A 21354-nucleotide genomic window follows, 5' to 3' on the forward strand; every position below is an offset into this window, starting at 1 on the left:
ACAGAAGGCATTTAGGAGTTCTGAAAGTTAGGACTTTGTCTCAGTCAATCTCAAGTTTTGGTCTTAAGTTAAACCTAAGACAAATTTAAGTTTAACTGAGACAAAATCCTAACTTTACAACTTTCGGTATTCACAGAAGGCATTTAGGAGTACTAAGTTAGGACTGTGTCTCAGTCCATCTCAAGTTTTGGTCTTAAGCTAAGCTTAAAACAAACTTAAGTTTAACTGAGATGAAGTCCTAACTTTACGACTAAGGGGCAGATTCACAGAACTAATCTAAGACAAAATCTTAAACTTACTACTTTTGGTATTCACAGAAAGCACTTACGACTCCTAACTTTACATCAGCACTCGAGCTGGAATTTCCGCACCCGGACCGTACTCTCTGCACCCGACCGTACTCTTTGGCTCGAGCAGTAGTCTTTAGGTTGAGCTCTAATCTCCAGCTGGGGCCGGATAAAGTGTAGTCAATGGGCCAGATTGCAATTTTTACAAAATGGAACATTAGGAATATGTGATAAATGGTAGAGGAGGTCATGAAAAAAAGTTGGGCAGGGAAAAGGGGATTGCCAGGTACAACATCATAACCAAGAAAAGTTTTCTCCTTTGCATCATGGTACATGCCGTGCACAATTTGTGCTCCCCTCAGTGTTGAATGTAGTGTCTTTTGAAGTGCACTCTCTTCTCACCACCCTGTGTGCAGAACATCCTCCATAAAAGTACTGTGGATTACCCCTCCAGAGTTTAGCGCATCAGTACAGTGCACTGTTAGTCTGTCACACTGCACCATTGAGGCACCCCTTTACATTACCCTGTCTGTAGAATATCCTCCATATAAGTACTGTTGATTGTCCACTCAGTGCAGTGTGCATCGGTACAGTACATTTTTATCCACTTACTCCGCACCAGTGACAAGCCTCTCTTCTCCACCCTGTCTGCAGAACAACCTCCAAATGAGTAATGTGGATTACCACCCCTCCCCCCCACAGTGCAGCATGCATTGGTACAGTGCACTGTTAGTCTGTCACACTGCACCAGTGATGCACACTATCCGTACCACCCTGCCTGTAGAACACCCTCCATACAAGGACCGTTGGTTACCGGTGCAGTGTGCATCGTTCTAAGAGTGTACGCTTTCTCTAACCCAGTGGTCTAAGACAGCTGGGTTAGAGCACTTTAAAATGCAAATGTCTGTCCGGCTTTTAAAGGACACAGCTTCCTGCAGCCTCCACTCGGCACTAGTGGCCCCAACCTGGGTAGTTTGCTCTTAGGCCCCTGTAACTTTTTGACCACATAAGGTATTCACGCCAAATTTGCGTCCTTTTCTTCCAACCTCATGGGAATTCTAAGGGATCCAGAGTTTTTGGATTCCCTGGAGCAAAATTTCGTTTTGGGGGGGGGGCGGGGTGAATTGGAAAAAAGTGCTGCAAATGAAAGTGTCTGTTTTTTTCCTGAAATTGGTGCCAACAAAGGCTTTGTGGGGCTGAAATCAAAATTTCCCTCCCTGCTTTAAGGGACTGACTGAATTTTGTCAGAAAACCAACATTTTCTACACAGTTTTAGCATTTTACTAGCATATAGCCTATTTGTGCTATTTTTTGTACTTTCAACCTTATTCCAGTTATTGGTATAAATCCAATTATGGATCTTCTAAATCTATACAATATAAAAAAGTAGACATAATTCTAAATTCAGCAAGGGAACAGTTGTGTAGATCCTTCAAGGTTTATTTATAGAAACTAATAGTTAAAAATAGGAAACATTGAAAATACAGATATTTTTGCCAATGTTTTCTTCTAATTATGACAGATGTTTAAAATCAATATACAGTTATATCCGCTTGACTTTTCTGGTTGTGAGGATATATAGGACTTGTAAGTTCATCAAGAACCCGACAAACCCAGAGGCAATAACTTATTATGTACCGGGTATATAGCAATTATTTTGGGAAAATATATATAGGAAAAAAATGGGATGAAAGACACCTATGTATTTCTGAAATTGGAACAAAATATAGAGTTTAGAAACAGTAGCTATTTGCACATTTCCTAAACTTTGAATACCCATACTAGCATGAGCATTATAGGAAATTTTTCAAAGTTACTTCTTTTTTACACATTGTCTTTCATTTGGAAGGCAGAAATGCATAGAAAGTCAATCGGTAATAACAGTTGCTCTACAAATCTGTGTTACCCTAAGTCTCCCAATAAAAATGGCACCTCACTTGTGGGTAGGCCTAGAGCCCGCGACAGGAAACGGCTCTAAATAGCAATGAGGACACACTTCATTTTTACAGTGAAAATGGACCCTTTTTTTGCAAAGTGCCTAGCTGTAGATTTTGAACCCTAGCTCTGCCGGCCCCTAGGGAAACCTAGCAAACCTATACATTTTTTAAAACTTGCCACCTATGGAAATCCAGGATGGGGTGACTCGTCTGGCTCTCACCAGGTTCTGTTACCCAGAATCCCTTGCAAACCTCAACATTTGTAAAAAAAAAAACACCATTTCCTCACATTTCTTTGGTGGAAAGTTCTGGAATCTGCATGGATCCACAAAATTCTACCCACCCCGCATTCTTCAAAGTCTTATGAGAAAAATGATACCTCACTTGTGTGGGTAGGCCCAGTGCCTACGACAGGAAGCGGCCCAAAACGCAATGTGGACACACCACATTTTCACAGTGAAAACTGACCCATTTTTTGAAAAAAGTGCCTAACTGTAGATTTTGAACCCTAGCTCTGCTGGCACCTAAGGAAACCTAGAAATCCTATACATTTTTTAAAACTAAACACCCAGGAGAATCCAGAATGGGGTGACTTGTCAGGATCTGACCAGGTTCTGTTACCCAGAATCCCTTGCAAACCTCAATCTTTGTTAAAAAAAAAACACATTTTCCTAACATTTCTGTGGGGGAATGTTCTGGAATCTGTGTGGGTCCACAAAATTCCACCCACCCCACATTCCCCAAAGTCCTCCAAGAGAAATGGTACCTCACTCGCATGGGTGGGTCAAGTACACGTGACAGGCAAGGGCCCAAAACGTATTGAGGAGACATCAAAATGACCTATAACAAAACAACCTGGTTTCGCAAGTGGGGTCACCTGGGTTGTTGCCCCCGGCTCGGAGGCCATCTAGGCAAACCTACCAAACCCACACATTTTTGCAAACTACACACCCGGGGATGTCCAGCGAGGCATGGATTTCGTGGGTCCCTCACATGTTTTTCTACCCAGAATCCCCTGAAAACATCACATTCAGTTGAAGAAAATCCAATTTTTCTCCAAATTTCTGTGAGGGTTAGTTCTGGAATCTCTATGGATCAACACATTTCCTACACACAGCATTCCCCGTGGTCTCCAGATAAAAATGGTAACTCACTTGTGTGGGTGGGTCAAGTTTACCCACAAAAATATACTATATAGTGTGTTGTTACTAGTGGTATAGTGCAGGCAAGTAATTGCAAAATGTTGAAAAATTAAATGAAAGAGGGGAATAATATAATTAATTGTTTTCCTGATGCCAAGGACGTGAGCTGGGAGCATGAGCATGAGCAACATGTAGCTGAAACAGTAAGTACTGAGGTGGCCAGGAGCGGAGCGGGAGATCAAGGGGCCGGAGCCACGGGAAAAAGGCAGCCCGCATCGTTGCAGGACCACGGATTAGCACGTAGCACATGGCAGGAAGCTGGGAGACGACTGGGAGCCGAGCTGAGTGGGAGTGAGTCAGAGTGCCACTGCACCATACAAATCAAGCCTCTTTTAACTGCAATGTAACTGCAATTATGACTGCCTGTTTAGTAGTCAAATATAGCACTATTATGTGTTTACAGAAGTTGGAACACATTTTGGGCCCGGTGCTACTGCGCCTGCTGCACCATTAAAATCATGTTCATGATACCTCCATCTAAAAAGAAGCCTGCCTCCTCCAAAGAAGAGTGCCTGCCCCAGTCAAATCTTCAAATATAATTAATTGATGTAATAGCAATATTATGTGTTTAGAGGACCTCAGACAATATTTGGGCCTGGGTGCCAATGTACCTGCTGCACCATTCAAATCATGGCCTTAGTGCCTGCAAAATAACTGCACTTGTCACTGACTGTTTCACAGTTTAGCAATATATTGCATTTAGTGGGGTCCCTAGAGATTTTGGCACCTTTTGCACCATTAAAATCAAGCTCATATTAACGATAAGATAATTGCCATTGTGCCTGCCTGTATAGAAGTAAAATAGAGCAATATTAGGTGTTTTGAGGAGGTCATTAAATATGTTGATCCTGATGACACAGCACCTACTGAACTATTCAAATCAAGACCCTGTTGTCTGCAAGTAATTTGCACTTGTGACTGCCTGTTGAGTAGTAAAATATACCAAAATTAGGTGTTTTAGAGGAGTGCCTGGAGCTTTGGGTCCTGGTGCTACTGCACCCGCTGCACCATTCAAATCATGACCCCTTTGCCTGCTAGATAAATGCACATGTGACTGTCTTGTTTAGTAGTAAAGTTTACCAATATTCTATGTTTAGTGGGGTCCCTTGAGCTTTTGGCCCAGGTGCCACTGCAGCTCCTGCAGCATTCAAATCAAGCCCCTTTTAACTGCAAGGTAACTGCAATTATGACTGCATGACAAATGTTGGGCCCAGTGCTACTGCGCCTGCTGCACCATTCAGATCATGACCCTGTTATCTACAAGGTAACTGTGTGGTTATCTGTTTAGAAATAAAATATAGCAATATTAGGTGTTTAGTGGTGTGCCTGGAGCTTTTGGTCCTGGTGCCACTGCACCTGCTTCACTATTGAAATCATGACCCTAGTGCTTGCTACATAACTGCACTTGTGACTGCTTGTTTAGTTGCAAAATATAGCAATATTAGGTGTTTAAAGGAGTTCTGACAACTTTTGGCCCAGTTACCACTGCACTATTTAAATCAAGCCCCTTTCAACTGCAAGTTAACTGTAATTGTAACTGTCTGTTTAGTAGTAAAATATTGCACTATTTGGTATTTACAGGGGTTCCGAGAGCTTTGGGCCCTGATTTCCCTGATCCTGCTGCACCCTATTGTTTGCAAGGTACTGCACTTGTGACTGACTATTTAGTAGTTACATTTAGTAATATTTGTTGTTTAGAGGTCTGACATCTTTTGGTCCCAGTTCCACTGCACCTGCAGCATCATTGAAGTCATGGCACAAGTGCCTGCTAGATAACTGCACTTGTGAATGCCTGTTTATAGGTAAAGTTTAGAAATATTCTGTGCCCAGTGGTGTTACTGGAGCTTTTGTGCCTGGTGCCACTGCACCGGCTGTACCATTAAAATTAAGCCCCTTTTAACTGCAAGGCATGGAGTGAGGTGAGCCCCCGCCCTGTACTCTGTGTCCAGCGCTGTGGCTCTATTCCAGTGAGCTGCCGTGCCAGGGACCTGACTCGACCTGAGATTGGGCACACACGCCATCGACACTGCGGGCACAGTCTTTCCTATGCGCAGGTTGGCTCTTTGTGTTTCTGTCAATCGCTGCCCCTGCTTATGAGGCTGATTCACAGAACTAACTTAAGACAAAATCCTAAAATTACTACTTTTGGTATTAACAGAAGTTAGGATTTTGTCTGAAGACAGACTTAAGACAGACTTAAGACAGACTTAAGACAGAATCCTAACTTAAGTCTGTCTTAAGTCTGTCTTAAGTCTGTCTTAAGACAAAATCCTAACTTCTGTGAATACCAAAAGTAGTAAGTTTAGGAATTTGTCTTAAGTTAGTTCTGTGAATCGGGCCCTAAACCTCTTTTTGCGGTTTGCTTCTGTTCACTGCAGGTCCTGACTGGCGTGGCCTAGTGCATCTGTTTAGACACTGGTCCAAGTGAGGATCAGGTTGTTCCACCACATAGAGATGGGGATGAATTGGACCCACTAGTGGTCTTTCCTCTATGACCACCGATGATCTCCCAACACCGATGCAGTCCACCATCGGTTACTGATCATCAACGCTAGCAGGTTGATGCTCGTTAAGATGACGCTGATCCACCAGCTCCTCATGAGGGCTGTTCTACAGTGAGGCCTCACTTCCAAACTAGCCTGTTCCTCCCTCCAAGCACCACGCTTTGAGGGGAATGATGCAGGCACCCTCAAGGGCCACTGCGTAGGATGGTGTAATGTAATGTAATGTAATGTATAGGCATTTATATAGCGCACTACTTACCCGGAGGGTCCCAAGGCGCTTCGACCGCTGCGAAACGCTTCCTGGCTTCCCTGAGAGATGGTCCCTTAATGGGTATCTCCAGGGTGAGACCAGGGATCCCCGGCGGTCTGGTGGGGCCGTTAGTGAAGATGAGGCAAGCTAATGCCCAGAGTTGCCGAGTGTGATCGCTGATCAGAGTGGGCACCGAGGCGAGAGAATTATCGAGTCCACTGACCCTGGTCCAGAAACCTGCCGCGCCGGGAATCGAACCCTGGTCCCGGGCCGTCCTCTGCTCTCGGGTCTGCCGCCTCTAACCAGTGAGCCACACTACTTCACTGATGGTGCTGAACATATTGGCCCCCAGAACTCCAGTAACTGTTGATGAAAACCAGAGCCTCAGCTTTGGACCACAGTCATGCGTTACTACTGACCGTAGCTGTGTCCTCTTTCTGACCCTCCATCCGCATTTCAGTCTCTGTTGTTCCCCTCTCGATCTGCAGCTGATGTCCTTAGACCAGTACTGTGCCCTGCTGCCGCTCAGACCTCAACCCTATCGACCATGGCACTTGGTTTCCTACCTCTTCACCCATATCCCATTGAACCCAAAATCGGCGTGAACTTCGCTGTGCTTCGTGACCTTTCCTGAACAGCCCCAGGAGGGCCCAAATCTCTACCTGCCACAGCGCTGAGGCCTTCCTTGCTCTACCATGGCCTAGAAGAAGAAGAAAGGAATTTGGGGGTTTTGAGCTCCTCCCCATCTGAGGAACTATTATGGCCATGAGAGGCCCAGACTAGAGTCCGATAACCAATAAACTGACACAGCTGCAACATTGAGAACCACAAGGAGACACATACACAGTCCACGACCCACACGGGCCCTGTAAAGCATGCATTTTACTCTGTACCTACCCTAGTTGAAGGTGAAATCGAGGCCCTAATTACGCAATTAACTTTTCCTCCCGCCGACTCATATAGATCCAGATCTTTCAGTCGTTAACTATGCGTCCACTAAACCCCACCGAGAACACTAAACTTGTGCGTTACTGACCCAACTTATTGTCCATTAACTACCCAGATAATCTGACCAGTAATGCAGTAATGCTATAAAGAACTTCAAGTATTGTACTCTAAAACAGCACCCAGAAACACTTATAGTAGACAACTGCCCCACTGCGACTAACGGCAACACGAAAACTAACTTCATCTTTTACACTAATTGCCCGACAAAGTGGAAAAACACCTTCCTTCTTTACTTTCAAGTCACCATTTCAGTAAATATTCATTATGAAGAAAAAATCTCCACAACCATCTCACCTACCTTTAAAGGGGGACTCACAATTTCCATCTACAGAACCGGAAACATTCTCATTCAGGCCACGGACTCGCACCTCATCGCTTTTGATTTTCATTTCCCAACATTACTCTCCTCATTAACTCAACAGAAAAACCTAACACTGGCCCCGTTCACCCTGACAAAAAACACGTAACCGAATGTAATCCCCCTGCCCTGGCTACCCACTCTACAGCTCATGGACATCCACCATTAATCATTACAATCGCACTACCCCCATCATCACACTCTGCCGTCAAACTCCCACTATAATGTCACCAACTGATCCCACCAGGTCCAGCAAACTCACAGTTAACAAACACCGCAAGGCTGCTTTCAAACTAAGCAGCTCGGACACAAACGACAGCTTTTACGTGACTGAACTCACCACAGGCACTCCGCTCGTGACCCCAGATAATCCAACTCTACCCTCTCAAACTATCCCTAACTCCAATACTGACCTTATTTCTCCTGGCCTAACCATATCGGGTGAGTGTCTGAAAAGTTTCAGCACTCCTTCCATAATCTCCTTACGTTTGCTTTATTTGCCCTAAGTTGGCAGGGTATGCCCAGACGTGGGTCCCTTGATAACTTTGCCACTGTATTCAAGCTTGCCTGGGTGATCAGGGGTATTACCCCAAAACCTGTCTCAGGATGATTTTTTACAGTCCAGGGAAGACCGGGCTTGGTAGTTTAGGCTATACTGTTCCCATATAGAAGGGGGTCAAGACTGATTTAAATATAGCTGGGTCTGAACTGGGGTGACGAAGTGAAGTAAAGAATGATGACAGATTCGACCCAAATCTGTGACGGGGGTGAGTGTCAGAAAAGTTTCAGTGCTCTGTCCATCATCTCCTTGGGGCCGATTCACAGAACGAACTTAAGACAAAAACCTAAACTTACTACTTTTGGTATTCACAGAAGGCATTTAGTAGTAGTAAAGTTAGGATTTTGTCTTAAGTTTGACTTAAGACAAACTAAAGACAAACTTAAGACAGACTTAAGACAAACTAAAGTCAGACTTGAGACAAACTTAATACAAAAACCTAACCTAAGTCTGTATTAAGTCGGTTTTAAGTCTGTCTGAAGTTTGTCTTAAGTCTGTCTTCAGTCTGTCTTAAGTTTTCTTAAGTCTGTCTTAAGTCTGTCTTAAGTTTGTCTTAAGTCAAACTTAAGACAAAATCCTAACTTTACTACTACTAAATGCCTTCTGTGAATACCAAAAGTAGTAAGTTTAGGATTTCGTCTTAAGTTAGTTCTGTGAATTCGGCCACTTGTATTTGCATGGTGCAGACTAAGGGGTCCATTAGGATGTAGGGCGGATTGCCACCGTCTCCATGGTGGTGGCGATCGGCCCTACATCCTACCCCACCCGCCACCCATTTCCCCCGCCATATTAGTATGGCGGGGGCACCTTGGCGGACAGGAACACTGTCCGCCACTTTTCTGTCCGTTTGATGAGTCGACCAGGCGGAAATGGGTTTAATATGGTGGCGGTGTCTTCAAGACACCGCCATCTATATTGATACGCAGGCGGAGAGCAGCCTTTCCGTAGCGGCGTTGCCAACACAGAAAGGCATGCAGAGTTTACAATTGGGGGCCCGTTGTGGTCCCCCAGGTAGTTGGGGGCTGGGGGTGCACATGGAAGGTACCTATGGTACCCCCTTGCATTTGCATGAACAATGCGGCAGGCACGGCACAGTGCCTGCCGCTTTGTGCATGCAAATGCACAACATGCATTTTTACCATTGAGGCGAGTGCTGCTGAAAGCACCGCCCGCCACAATGTTAAAAATGCATCATGCGCCCGCCACTGTGGTGGGCACATCCTAATCTTCCCCAAGACAGCGCCGCACATATGGCAGGCGGTCCCGTTTTCCGTCAGGATGGCTTGCGGACAAAGTCTGCCTGCCATCCTAATGATGTCTTAAGTTGGCAGGGTATGCCCAGACGTGGGTTACTTGCACACTTTGCCAGTGGATTCAAGCTATCCTGGCTGATGAGGGGTGTTACTCCAAAACCGGTCCCAGGATGCTTGTTTCCGGTACAGGGAAGACCTGGCTTTTCAGTTCCGGCTGGACTGTTCTTATGAGGCACAGGGTCAAGACTGATTTGATTATTGCTGGGTCTAAACTGGAGTTGTGAAGTCAGCTAAAGAACGATGATTGATTCAACCCAGACTGGGAGTGAGTATCTGAAAAGTTTCATTTCTCCGTCCATCCTTTCCTTGTATTTGCATTTGTTTGCCCAAAATTGGCAGGGTAGGCCCAGAAGTCGGTCCCTTGCTCACTCTGCCACTGGATTCAAGCTATCCTGGCTGATGAGGGGTGTTACTCCAAAACTGGACCCAGGATGCTTGTTTCCGGCCCAGGGAAGACCTGGCTTGGCAGTTCAAGCTGGACTGTTCCCATGAGGCACAGGGTCAAGATTGATTTGCATATAATTGGGTCTGAACTGGGGTGGTGAAGTGAGCTAAATAATTTTGATGGATTCAACCCAGATCTGTGACTGGGGGTGAGAGTCTGAAAAGTTTCAGCGCTCCAAAACTCATTTCTTCTTATTTGCACTTGTTCACCCTCAGTTGCCAGGGTATACCCAGACGTCAGTCCCTTGCTCATTGTATCAGTGGATTCAAGCTAGCCTGTCTGATGAGGGGTGTTACCCCAAAACCGGTCCTAGGATGATTGTTTCCTGTCCAGGGAAGACCTGGCTTGACAGTTTGGGCTGGACTGTTCCTTTGGGGAACAGGGTCAAAATTGATTCGCATTTGGCTTGTTCTGAACTGGGGTGGTGAAGTGAGCTTGTTTCTGGTCCAGGGAAGACCTGGCTTGGCAGTTCGGGCTGTACTGTTTCCATGATGCACAGAGTTAAGATTGATTTGCATATCATTGGGTCTCAACTGGGGTGGTGAAGTGAGGTAAAGAATGATGAATGATTAAACCCAGATCTGTGACTGGTGGTGAGTGTATGAAAAGTTTCAGCGTTTTGTCCAGCATCTCTTTATATTTGCCTTGTTTGCCCTAAGTTGGCAGGGTATGTCCAGATGTGGGACTCTTGCTCACTTTGCCACTGGACTCAAGCTAGCATGGTTAATGAGGGGTGTCACCGCAAAACAGGTCCACAGAGGCTTGTTTGCAGTCTAGGGAAGAGCTGGCTTGGTAGTTTGGGCTGGACTGTTCGCATGAGGCACAGAGTCAAGACTGATTTACATAAAGCTGGGTCTGAACTCAGGTGGCAAAGTGAGCTAAAGAACGATGATGGATTCAACCCAGATCTGTGACTGGGGGTAAGTGCCTGAAAAGGTTCAGCGCTCCATCCATCTTCTCCTTGTGTCTGCTTTGTTTGCCCTAATTTGGCAGGGTAAGCCCAAACATGGGTCCCTTGCTCACTGTGCCACTGGATTCATACCAGCCATCGAGCTTTGGATCTGTTCGCATCAGAAAGGGCATACAGTGCATCGCCACCTAGCCCGGATTGTATTCCAATACTACATCGCTCATACCTATAAGTTAAGATCTCTTTTTACATTCGCACAAGCAGATACGCCACTGCAGCTACGGACAGGCCCTATTAGAGCCTACATGTGCTCTGTGACCCTGCCCATAATGTACAAGGCCCTATAAAATTCAGGATTGTATTATAACCGCCCTGATGATGATCCTTTTATTGTTTTAAAAGGATCAAAACGTTGTTGACTTGTTTAAACAGTATCCACATTAATCCAATGTGATAAAACAAGTGCATTAAATGTTTTTTCTAAGCTTACCAAAGTTATCCCTAAATTTCCACAAGCTACCTTTGTCTTGCCTGACATTTTTTGTCCAAATGTAATTGTTGTGTAATTGTGAAGGATGCAGGATTTTGTACCACAGTATTAATGTGCTCCTATTTGTTTTCGCATTGATCAATTTATTAAATTGTTTGTCTGGCTGGACATCATTAATATAGCACTGATTCAAGTCTATATTTATCTCATCACTGTTTTTTCTTAAAACGACCATTGTTTTTATATAAAACTGGATTCACGCTAGCCAGGCTGATGAGGGATGTTACCCTGAAACTGGTCCAAGGATGATTGTTTCTTAGCTTTTTTCAGGCGGCAGTGTACGTGGTGCAGGGTGTGGTCACGTGTAGGACCTGCAGTCTGCCAAGGTGTTGGCCTGAGTGCAGCACAGCTTCACAGTCTTCCGGTGCAGGCATGTGGGTGTGCCGAAGCACTGACCATTGCTGCAGACCCAGGGGATGATGCAGATGGGCACTTGGTGAGCTGGACCAGCGGGGCTCCGACAGCCGCTTCCTGAAAGGCGTTGTAGCTTCCACAGATGCTGGAGTGTCAGGATGGGAATACCTTAGTCCTCTTCACAGGTATTCCAGAGAGGCGTGGTGGTTCGTACCAGACTGGTTGCCAATGTGGCGCGGCGTGGCCTGAGGGGTATCAGTGTGGAAATAATGACACATTGCTCATTGGTATCATAGAGGTGGAGAGACACAGAGCGATCTCTCGTCCTTTATTTATTACATTGGGACAAACCTATTCCGAGGAGTGTGTGCTTCGCTACAATGTAAGAGACAGCCCGGACGGCTCTCTGCAGTCCCCATCCGTGGGGTCATGAAAGTCCCTGGAGCGCCATCCATGGAGATCCATGTTACTACTGGTTCCAAAGCCCATATCTCTTTTCAGTAGAGGACAAAAGACTAGGAAAGTCTCACTCTTGTCACTAGTCTCGGCAGAGAAATCCGCCGTGAAATGAAGCCTTCCTCCTTCGATGTCATGTGGGCTGTGTTTGCCTGCTCCCAAAAAGGTCTGTCTGGTATGGACATGGCACAGAAAAAAAGTGATTATGGGATGGGGTTTGAGCTCCCTGGCAGCGATAAAAAAAATTCTTTGCACATGTTGGATTTCGCGTGAAGGCAAGCTCTGTCACTTTGGAGATAACTTTTAGCAAGAACGCACGAGTGTTAGACCCCTCCATTTTCTCTGAACTGCCTCAGAGTCTGACATCATCAGGCGGGAGTGGTGTTCACATTCAATTGCTTTCTGCTGGGTAATGCCATATATCTGGTTGAGAGGCCTTATTATTATTATTATTATTGCATTTATTGAGCGCACAGCTACCCGGAGGTTTCCCGGCGCTTGCCTTGGGAACCCGTCCTGGCTTTTCCCTGTGAGATAGCCCCTACAGGGAATCCCCAAGGTGAAAGCCAGGCATCCCGCCGCAGGGGGCCGTTGTGGAGATTAAGCAAGCTTAATGCCCAGAGTTGCAGAGTGAGAACCCATGATTAGAGCAGGCACCGAAGCGAGAATTATCGAGTCCATGGACATTTGAGCTCAAGACCCTGCCGCGTCAGGAATTGAACCCTGGTCCCGGGTCTGACCTCAGCTTCCGGGTCTGCCTGCTCTACACCGTGAGCCACACTTCTCCACAGATCTGCCACTTTCTTCTCTGTTGTTGAGAGGCAGTGATCTACAGCAGCTTTTATCAAGTGGAAGAGCCCCATATCTAATTTAATGGTCCGCACATCTCAGGCGAGATTAGTGATTTTCATGTCCATTGCTGTGAGGCAAGTACCGATAGAGGTGAGTTCTTTTAAGATTGAGTCCCAGGCAGCCTCCAATTGTGAGGATGGGGGAAGCTGAACTGCCCTTGTGGCGGCTTTCCATCTACCAACAACCTCCGTAAGAAGCCTTTTCGGATGCCATTCTTTTGTTAGAGGGGGGGGTGTAGCCGTCTAAGCAATGGTACCAGAGAGGAGAGAGGGCCATCGACTATCATGAGATCATTACAATCGAGAACATTATTGGAAGACCACAGAGGCAATTGTCAGCAGGGTTAGCCTTGGACCCTACCTCTGTCAAACATTGGCCGGCAAGCCTGGGGCAGTGGTTAGTATACAGGCTGTGGGTTTCAAAGTTTCCAATAATGCCGAGCAGAGGCCCGAATACTTCGGGGTCTCGAGTCCATGATCACCTGTAGGCACTCACAGGATGCCCATGGGTAGTTTAGGCCACACAGGCTTTAGCTGGTTGTCAGCCGGGCATCTGCAAATCATGGGGCTCAGCCCCAGGGAGCAGTGAGGGTAGTAGAGGAGGTAGCAAGCCGCATCAGGTGGGAAGCAGTGGTCCTGGCAGGGAACATAGATCTTTCAGTCCAGGCTGTTGGTAGCTGCAAAGAGACACAAAGCACAGATTGGTATGAAAAAGTCAAACTGGTGGTCTGTTGCAGTGGGGTGTCCCCAAATTGGTGGTGTAGGACTGTGAAGGCCACGGAGGGAAGGAAGGATGTTCTCTAGTACTGGCAGGTATAGGGGGTGCAGTTTCTGCATGCTGCCACAAGGTCCTAAGGAGGATGGAATGACAGACCCGGCCTAGCAGGATACAAGTGTAGGAAACTGGCTCTGTATATATTAAACGAACATGAGGTAATATGTGCAGAGAGTCCAGTGGAACCCCAAAGGTAGGCAGAGGTAAAAGTAGATAGCACCTCACTCTCTATTTTTGGTAGTGTGGTCGAGCAGTAAGGTTTTATCAGAGGACAGTGTTAAGCATTTGTTGTACACACTCAATCTGCAAATGGTATTACACACTCAAAGACTGAACTTCAGCCCAATTTGTTTTGTATAAAAAGAATATGTCCTCATACTGCCAAACCTCTTGATGGGATTCCTCTAATCACTCCATGCCTACCTTTGCCGACCCTTTGGAGAGGCAAATGGAGAGAGAGAGAGCTTTTCCTTCAACATAATACTGTTACCTTCTCCCTCTCCTGTTCCCATTTCTGGGGCCCCCCTGGATGTCACTTAGGAGGCCAGGTCCGACGGTGTATTGCCTGAATCATTGGACTCTCTTTCCTTCGCCCTTCAGCTTAACAAAGCCGCCCAGATCTTAATTATGCTTCTTTGGTCACAGGCCATATCTGATTTGCTAGTGTAGATGATGTTTTTAAAACAATTCGGCAAAGGTTGGTGGAATATCTGATTTCCAGGCCCCACATATTTCTCTCCTTGCAAGGATTAGCACGTACAATATGAAGTTAGATACAGATGTATTCACATAACAGTCATTCGATAGACCGAAAAAAATCAGACTGTTACTTACTTCCATCACTCTTTCCAACACAGCTTCCAGAAATTCACATACCTCCATCCAATAAGATTTGATTCTTGGACATTCGATGAACATATGAATATCATCCGCTGCTGGATACTTGCACCTGGGACAGCTATATACGTTCCCTGTCAGGTTATGTACTAGCGTAAATGCTTTTTAAAAAAAACTTTTTTATTTCAATCTTTTAACTGTATGTCTTGTACATTGTCTTTTTTGTAACAGCCCTGAAGAAGTCCCTTGAGGACGAAACGCGACGGCTGTAGATCCTGTGTATAGTTTTTACCAACTGAATTGAATAAAGAACTCTCAAGAACAAAAGAAAAGTTTGATGTGATCATTACTGTTTGTCCTATTAGAGATAACAGTTTTTCAAAAACGTTTAAGTGGTGCACCTTGACCTTTCTTTCAAATCCTTTCATAGTTCATGTTTTGAACCTACATTGTAACAGTGGGTGTTTTTGAAGTGTGCACACAGACTGCCCCATGTACTAGAGGGTGGGCTCAAAAGAAAGATCTTTCTTGGAGAATCTTTGACTAGGTGCTGTTCTCTTGGGAATCTTCCACTGTTGACTTTCCTCTAAACATACGTTCCCTGTCACCTTAGATAGCTTTTTTGGAGACCAATAAACTCTGTAGGCAGTGTACAGGTGATTTCTCCTTAGTGCAGCTGGTTTAACTATAGCCTGCAACATAACAAAAGAATCAGACCATATTTTAAACGATCCGTTTCACTTTTTCCATATTCTTCGCCCTATAATCTTATGACTTCAGACTCCTCGGCATCCAATAAGGCCCAATACCTAAACAAGACTTCCTTTTTCCATATGCCAGTTCTAGTAACTAGATCCACTTTCGAGTTTACCTCCTCCTCGTGCCAATTCGGCATCGCCCACAGAGGTGATATCTGATAAAACTTCTACCTTGTCAAAGTTCCTCGGGTTAACCTGCTAAACGCCTCCCTACTCATAAGCTTAAAGTCCTCTTGCAGGTCATCCCAGCATCTTACACCCCCCCATTTTTAAAGGCTGACTGAGTAGGCCTTGTAAACATTCCGGAGTACCGGTGGAGTCCCAGACTGGGGCTTGTGCGGTATATATTGGTATTTTCATCCTTCTTCTTATATGCATCCAAGTCTTTGAGGCTGCTCCCAAGATCTTTAGCCTAACTTTTTTTTAAATTTCAGATCTCCATACTTATACAGGAAACATTCCTGCCCTTGCACCACATCCTTTAACAAAGCCTCAAACCGTAGGCCTAATGATGATGAATCAGTTTTATTAGCCAACATCTACATTGTTTAAAGTGGAAAGCATAACAATATGTGAGTAGGTCTGGTAGTGCTAACCCACCCACTGTAAGACCTCTTCTTAATTTTTTCCAGGCTATTCTAGGACTCTTCGTTGCCCAAATAAAAGTGCCTATTTTGCCTTGTAACTTAGCTCTATCTTCTGCCCTGAATGACAATGGAACTGAATTATATAGAAAGGTAATTTTTGTCAAGATTATCCTTTTCGCAAGATTCACTTTCCCATAAAATTTAGAGGGAGATTCGCCCATCGTGTAAGTAAACTAGCAACCTCTTTAGAACCCCTCCTCCAATTCACTTTAGGAATACCTCCAATGTCTGACCTAGCTGAACCCCTAAATACCTCATTTGACTCTTTACCCCCTGACTTCCCTCTACTTGATTCCATTCCATTATTTTTGTTTTTTCTTTATTAATTTTATATTCTGAAACTTCATCGAAACTCTCTGCCTTCTCAATTAGCCGAGGGATTGCTTCTGCTGGGTTTGTTGAATATAGAAGCAGATCATCTGCATAGAGAGCAAGCTTAAGTCCTCACTCTCCCATTTTAAAGGGGCAAAATACAGGGTCCATCTTGAGCCAAATGACGAATGGCTCAAAATACAAATTGAATAAAAGTGGTGACAAAGGGCATCCCTGCCTAGTGCCCCTCAAAATATTAAACCAATTAGTCAGGGCGCCATTAACCAAAACCTTCGCTTTATGGCTAGTGTACAAACTCTTTATTGCTTCAACAAAGTTGTTAGGAAAACCACAACTTTTTAATGTCTCCCAGAAATAAACCCAGTTAACCTGGTCAAAGCTTTTGCAGCATCTATTGCTACTATCGTCAGAGGATCTTTCTTAACTTCGGCCATATCTATGGCCCCCATTGCCTGGAAGGTAAGCTCATTTAGCTGCCTCCCTGGTATAAAATCGCTCTGATCCGAGTGGACTACTGCCTTTATAACCTTTGCCACCCTCGCTGCCAATATACCTGTAAAAGCCTTATAATCTGAATTTAATAGAGATATTGGTCTATAGGACTCTATCATCTGTGGGTCTTTGTTAGGTTTTAATATCAGCGTCACCGTGGCTTCAGCCCACAAACCTGGTGTATCTTCTCCCCCAATATAGATTTTATTAAACAAGCTTTTTAAAATTGGAACTAAAATATCGTGGATACCTACATAAAACTCAATTGGTAACCCATCTGGGCCTGCAGCTTTTCCCCTGGCCATTTTTTGCATTGCTCTCTGACTTCCGTATTCTTCTGTCAACGGAGGAAGGGTAGTTAACTTTAACCAGTCCTGAGCAGCCTCTTGCCCAAGTCTAATATCCTCCTTATGCAGATCATTCATAACATTTCTGGCCTCCTCACAAATTTTATCATCCTCGTATATTATGCCTCCTGACCATTTTTGGATTAAATTCTTTATCAGGTTCCTTGCCCGATCCATTTTCGCCTTCCATGCTAATAGAGAACTGCATTTCTCTCTATACGCAAAATGCTGAAGCTTGTTAGCTTTTCACCTATCCAAATTTTCTCCAAACATGGTACAGTACTCAGGGTCTCCATTGATGCTTTCTGTAATTCTATTTCTTTTTCCTTAATCTTACTGATCCTATCTGCTTCTTCATTTTTCAAAACTCTCTTTCTTCCTACCATTATAGAGCTAAGCATATAGTGTGTATAGGTTTTAAACGCCTTCCACACTATCTGACCCTTGGCTGTGCCAATATTGAGCTTAAAGTACTCATCCGTTTTGTCTCCTATCTCCATTACCACTCCATCATCCAATAACATGGTCCTATCTAACGTCCACTTTTTTTGAATCTCTCTTTGCTTAAGACCCAGAGTCATAACTACTGCTGAATGGTCTGATAAAATAGCAGGGATATGATTTATTTCCTCAACTTCAGAAAAAAACGCCTGATCTACAAGAAAAAAGTCAATTCTTGAATGATGCTTATACTTTTTTATGTAAAATGTAATATCTCTAGTTTCCCCATTCTTGCATCTCCATATATCGAACACGTTAAAACCTTTAATGATGTTTTTTAACGTCACAGACATTTGTGGAGGAGTGTTGTATTTTACTTTTGAAGTGCGATCCATCTCTTTGTTTAAAACCAGATTGAAGTCCCCCCTATTATTATTGGTACAGTAATATTCCACAGACTGGCCTCTAATTACAAAAGTGCCCCTGGGTTGTCTTCATTCAGGCCATAGTATACTACGCATACTGAACTTCAGACCAATTAATATGCGTAGTAAAAATATTCTTTTAATAATTTTATTTCCTAGAACCAAGCAAGCCTGGCACAAGGAAGCAATACATACTTTACAGTAGTAATGCAGTTTGTAAGCAGTTTGAATTGCAATTGTAAATGTACTTTGATTTTATTACATTAGAGCTACTAGTAATGCAATGTTTTTGATATACTGTACATATACTTCGTATTGGCTTTTTAGTAGAATATCATGTAAGTTACTGTTCAGATTACTTTTCTTACACAGTGAAGTATACCAGGATACTGCACTGGGACATTTCATGTAAACAGGTAAGTAAAAGCGTTGTGGTTATATATTTACAGTTTTCAAGGATTTCTTAGACTTTCCAACTCCACACTTTTCATAGAAAACTGTCTATTAATTTATTTAAAGTGTTTTATAAAGTGCTGGCTAGACCCGAAGGTATCAGAGCGCTTTACATGAGAATCAACAATGTAACAGAACAAGTTCAACAAATTACACAAAACATCAAATAATAGGCAATACAATTAGGAGAGGAGAGAAAGGGGAGAGAAAAGAAGTGGAGGTGGCAGGGGAGGTGAGAAAGGGAGGATAAGGGAAAAAACAACAAGGAGAGACTAAAGGAAGTCTGTCTAAAGACCGACTGGGTCGGTGACGACCAAGGAGGGAATCCACGGCCCATCTCCCCTATAGCTAAACCAGGTAGCTCCATCAGGCATCAGACAAAATAGTTCAGTCTCAGTACATTGGGAGAGGAGAGACATAGATAGAGGGAGGATGCGGGAAGACGACTGGAGAGATGAAAGGAAGTCTGTCTAAAGACCGACTGTGTAGGTGACAACCAAGGAGGGAATCCCTGGCCTGTCTCCCCTATAGCTTATTTATTTATTTATTTATTAAATTTATTAAGCGCAAGCAAATGCCCAAGGGCGTCTTGGCGCTGTAGACAGAGGCAGACCAAAGAGATAGTAGTGGGAATTATTGGTTAAATAACCAGGTTTTTATTTTTCTTCTAAAAACAGTAAGAATGGGGCAGGATCTGATGTCTATGTCAAGGGAGTTCCACAGTTTAGCTGTAGCGACAGTAAAACAGCGGTCACCCCATGAGGCTGTTCTGGTCCGGGGCACGGTCATCAACAAGGTGTTCGTCGAACGTAATGTTCTGTTGGGGACGTAAAATGCCAAGGATTTCATGAGAAAATGGGGCCCTAGTTTATGGTAGGCTTTATAGGCTATGCAAAGTGCCTTAAATTTAATTTGATTCTTTACCGCCAACCAGTGGAAGTTTTTGATCACGTGGGTGATTGGTTTGAATGACAAAAGCAGTGACCAGAGTTTTACCTGAGTTGGGGGGAAGGAAAGGAAGAATTTTTTTGATGGATTTAAGTTTATAGAACGCAGTTGAGACTATGGAATTTGCATGTGCAGCAAATGTTAGTTTATCGTCTAACAATATTCCCAGATTTTTTACTTTGGTAACTGGTGTGGGCGGAGGGCCTAGTTCAGTGGGCCACCATACTCCTGGCCAATTAGGGGAAAGGTTTCCGAATATCATTACTTCCGTTTTACTGGAATTCAACTTGAGACAGTTAGTTGTCATCCAGTTACTGATGGTCATCATGCCATGCTAGATCTGTCACATAGACATTAAATAGCATTGGACTTAGGGATGAGCCTTGGGGGACGCCACAGGGGAGTGTCATCTGGGCGGAACTGAAATTACCCAGTTGTACGGTTTGGGTGCGGTTGGAGAGAAAGGAGGAAAGGAGATCTTTGGCCTTATCCTGGATACCTATGGCATTGACACGGTCGATCAAGATGTTGTGGTTGACCGTGTCAAATGCAGCAGATAGGTCGAGCAGGATAAGTACTGCCGTCCCTTGTTGATCGAGAATAGTTCTTATCTCGTCAGTGGCTTTGATAAGTGCTGTCTCAGTACTATGGTGTTTGGGAAAGCCAAACTGGGTGTCGTCTAGTAGGAAGTGATATTCACTATACTGGGATAGTTGAGTATTCATCAATTTCTCCGCTAATTTTGCTGCAAAAGGCAGGCTGGCAATGGGCCTATAATTGTTAGTATCCTCGGCGTCCAGGTGAGGTTTTTTCAAAAGGGGTTTAAGAAGGGTATCTTTCCAAATGGCGAGATAGACCCCTGTGGAAAACATGGAATTAAAAATTTCTGTAAGTTGAGGAGCCACTATGTCTGCTACAGGAAGAAGAATTTGAGGAGGACAGGGATCATAGGCTGAGCCTGATTTAATGGTGGTCATGATCTTAGAAACCTCAGCTATATTGGTCGCTGGGAACTGCCTGAAAGTGGGCTGGGGATGACAAAGATCTATATTCTTATGGGAAAAATGTGTGTAGATATTGTTAACTTTGTCATAGAACAAGCTGGCAAGGTTATTACAAAACACTTGTTAAGGAATGGGAAGTGATTGGGGGGTAATACAACCTGATACAGTTGTTTATTAGAATCTTTAGCTTGCTCGATCTGAGTGGAATAGCTAAACAAAGTAGCTCCATCGGGCATCAGACAAAATAGCTAGATCTCAATTGACGTGGGAAAATTCACAGATAAACAGGGTTGGGACTAAGGGCCAGGACAGGTGAGGGCAAAGGTCGGTATCAGGAAAGTGGAGAAGAGTAGAGTGGAGAGGGTTAGGGGGATGAGGGAAATAAGGTCAGGAGAGATGCAGTAGGGTTTGTTTCGGCCGTCATTTTAGACATTGTCTTTTATGAGTCACAGGTAGATTCAGCAACCAGACACTGGCAATGTCACAAGTTGTAATTGAGGGTAATCCGCCACCGGTCAGTTTGGGGCAGGCACCATCTTGCTCACCGGTGCTAGCAACCGAAAAATCCAAATTCAGGACCAGCTACACAAGTAAGGGCAGCGTTTTTATGCCCAAGCGCCTCCAACCAAATTCCGGCGCTGGAACCCGCTCTCTATTCCAGAGTGGAGTGCTGCAAAGATCACCTCAGTAGCCTGGAGAACAGGGTCGACACGGAGCTTCAGCTCCAGGCGCATTCGAGGGCAATTGCGGCCGCCATGTTAAAGTCAGGCATTAAGGATGTAAAGAAATAGTGTTATCGGTTATCGGTATTTACTTTGTTGTGTGAATTGGTATTCTGGGGTTACACTCAGGGTTGCCCAGGGTCAAGGATGCACTCTTGTAATACCCGCAGCAGCACTAGAGAAGCCGG

Source organism: Lissotriton vulgaris, chromosome 10, assembly GCF_964263255.1.
Source record: "Lissotriton vulgaris chromosome 10, aLisVul1.2, whole genome shotgun sequence".
NCBI lineage: Eukaryota > Metazoa > Chordata > Amphibia > Caudata > Salamandridae > Lissotriton > Lissotriton vulgaris.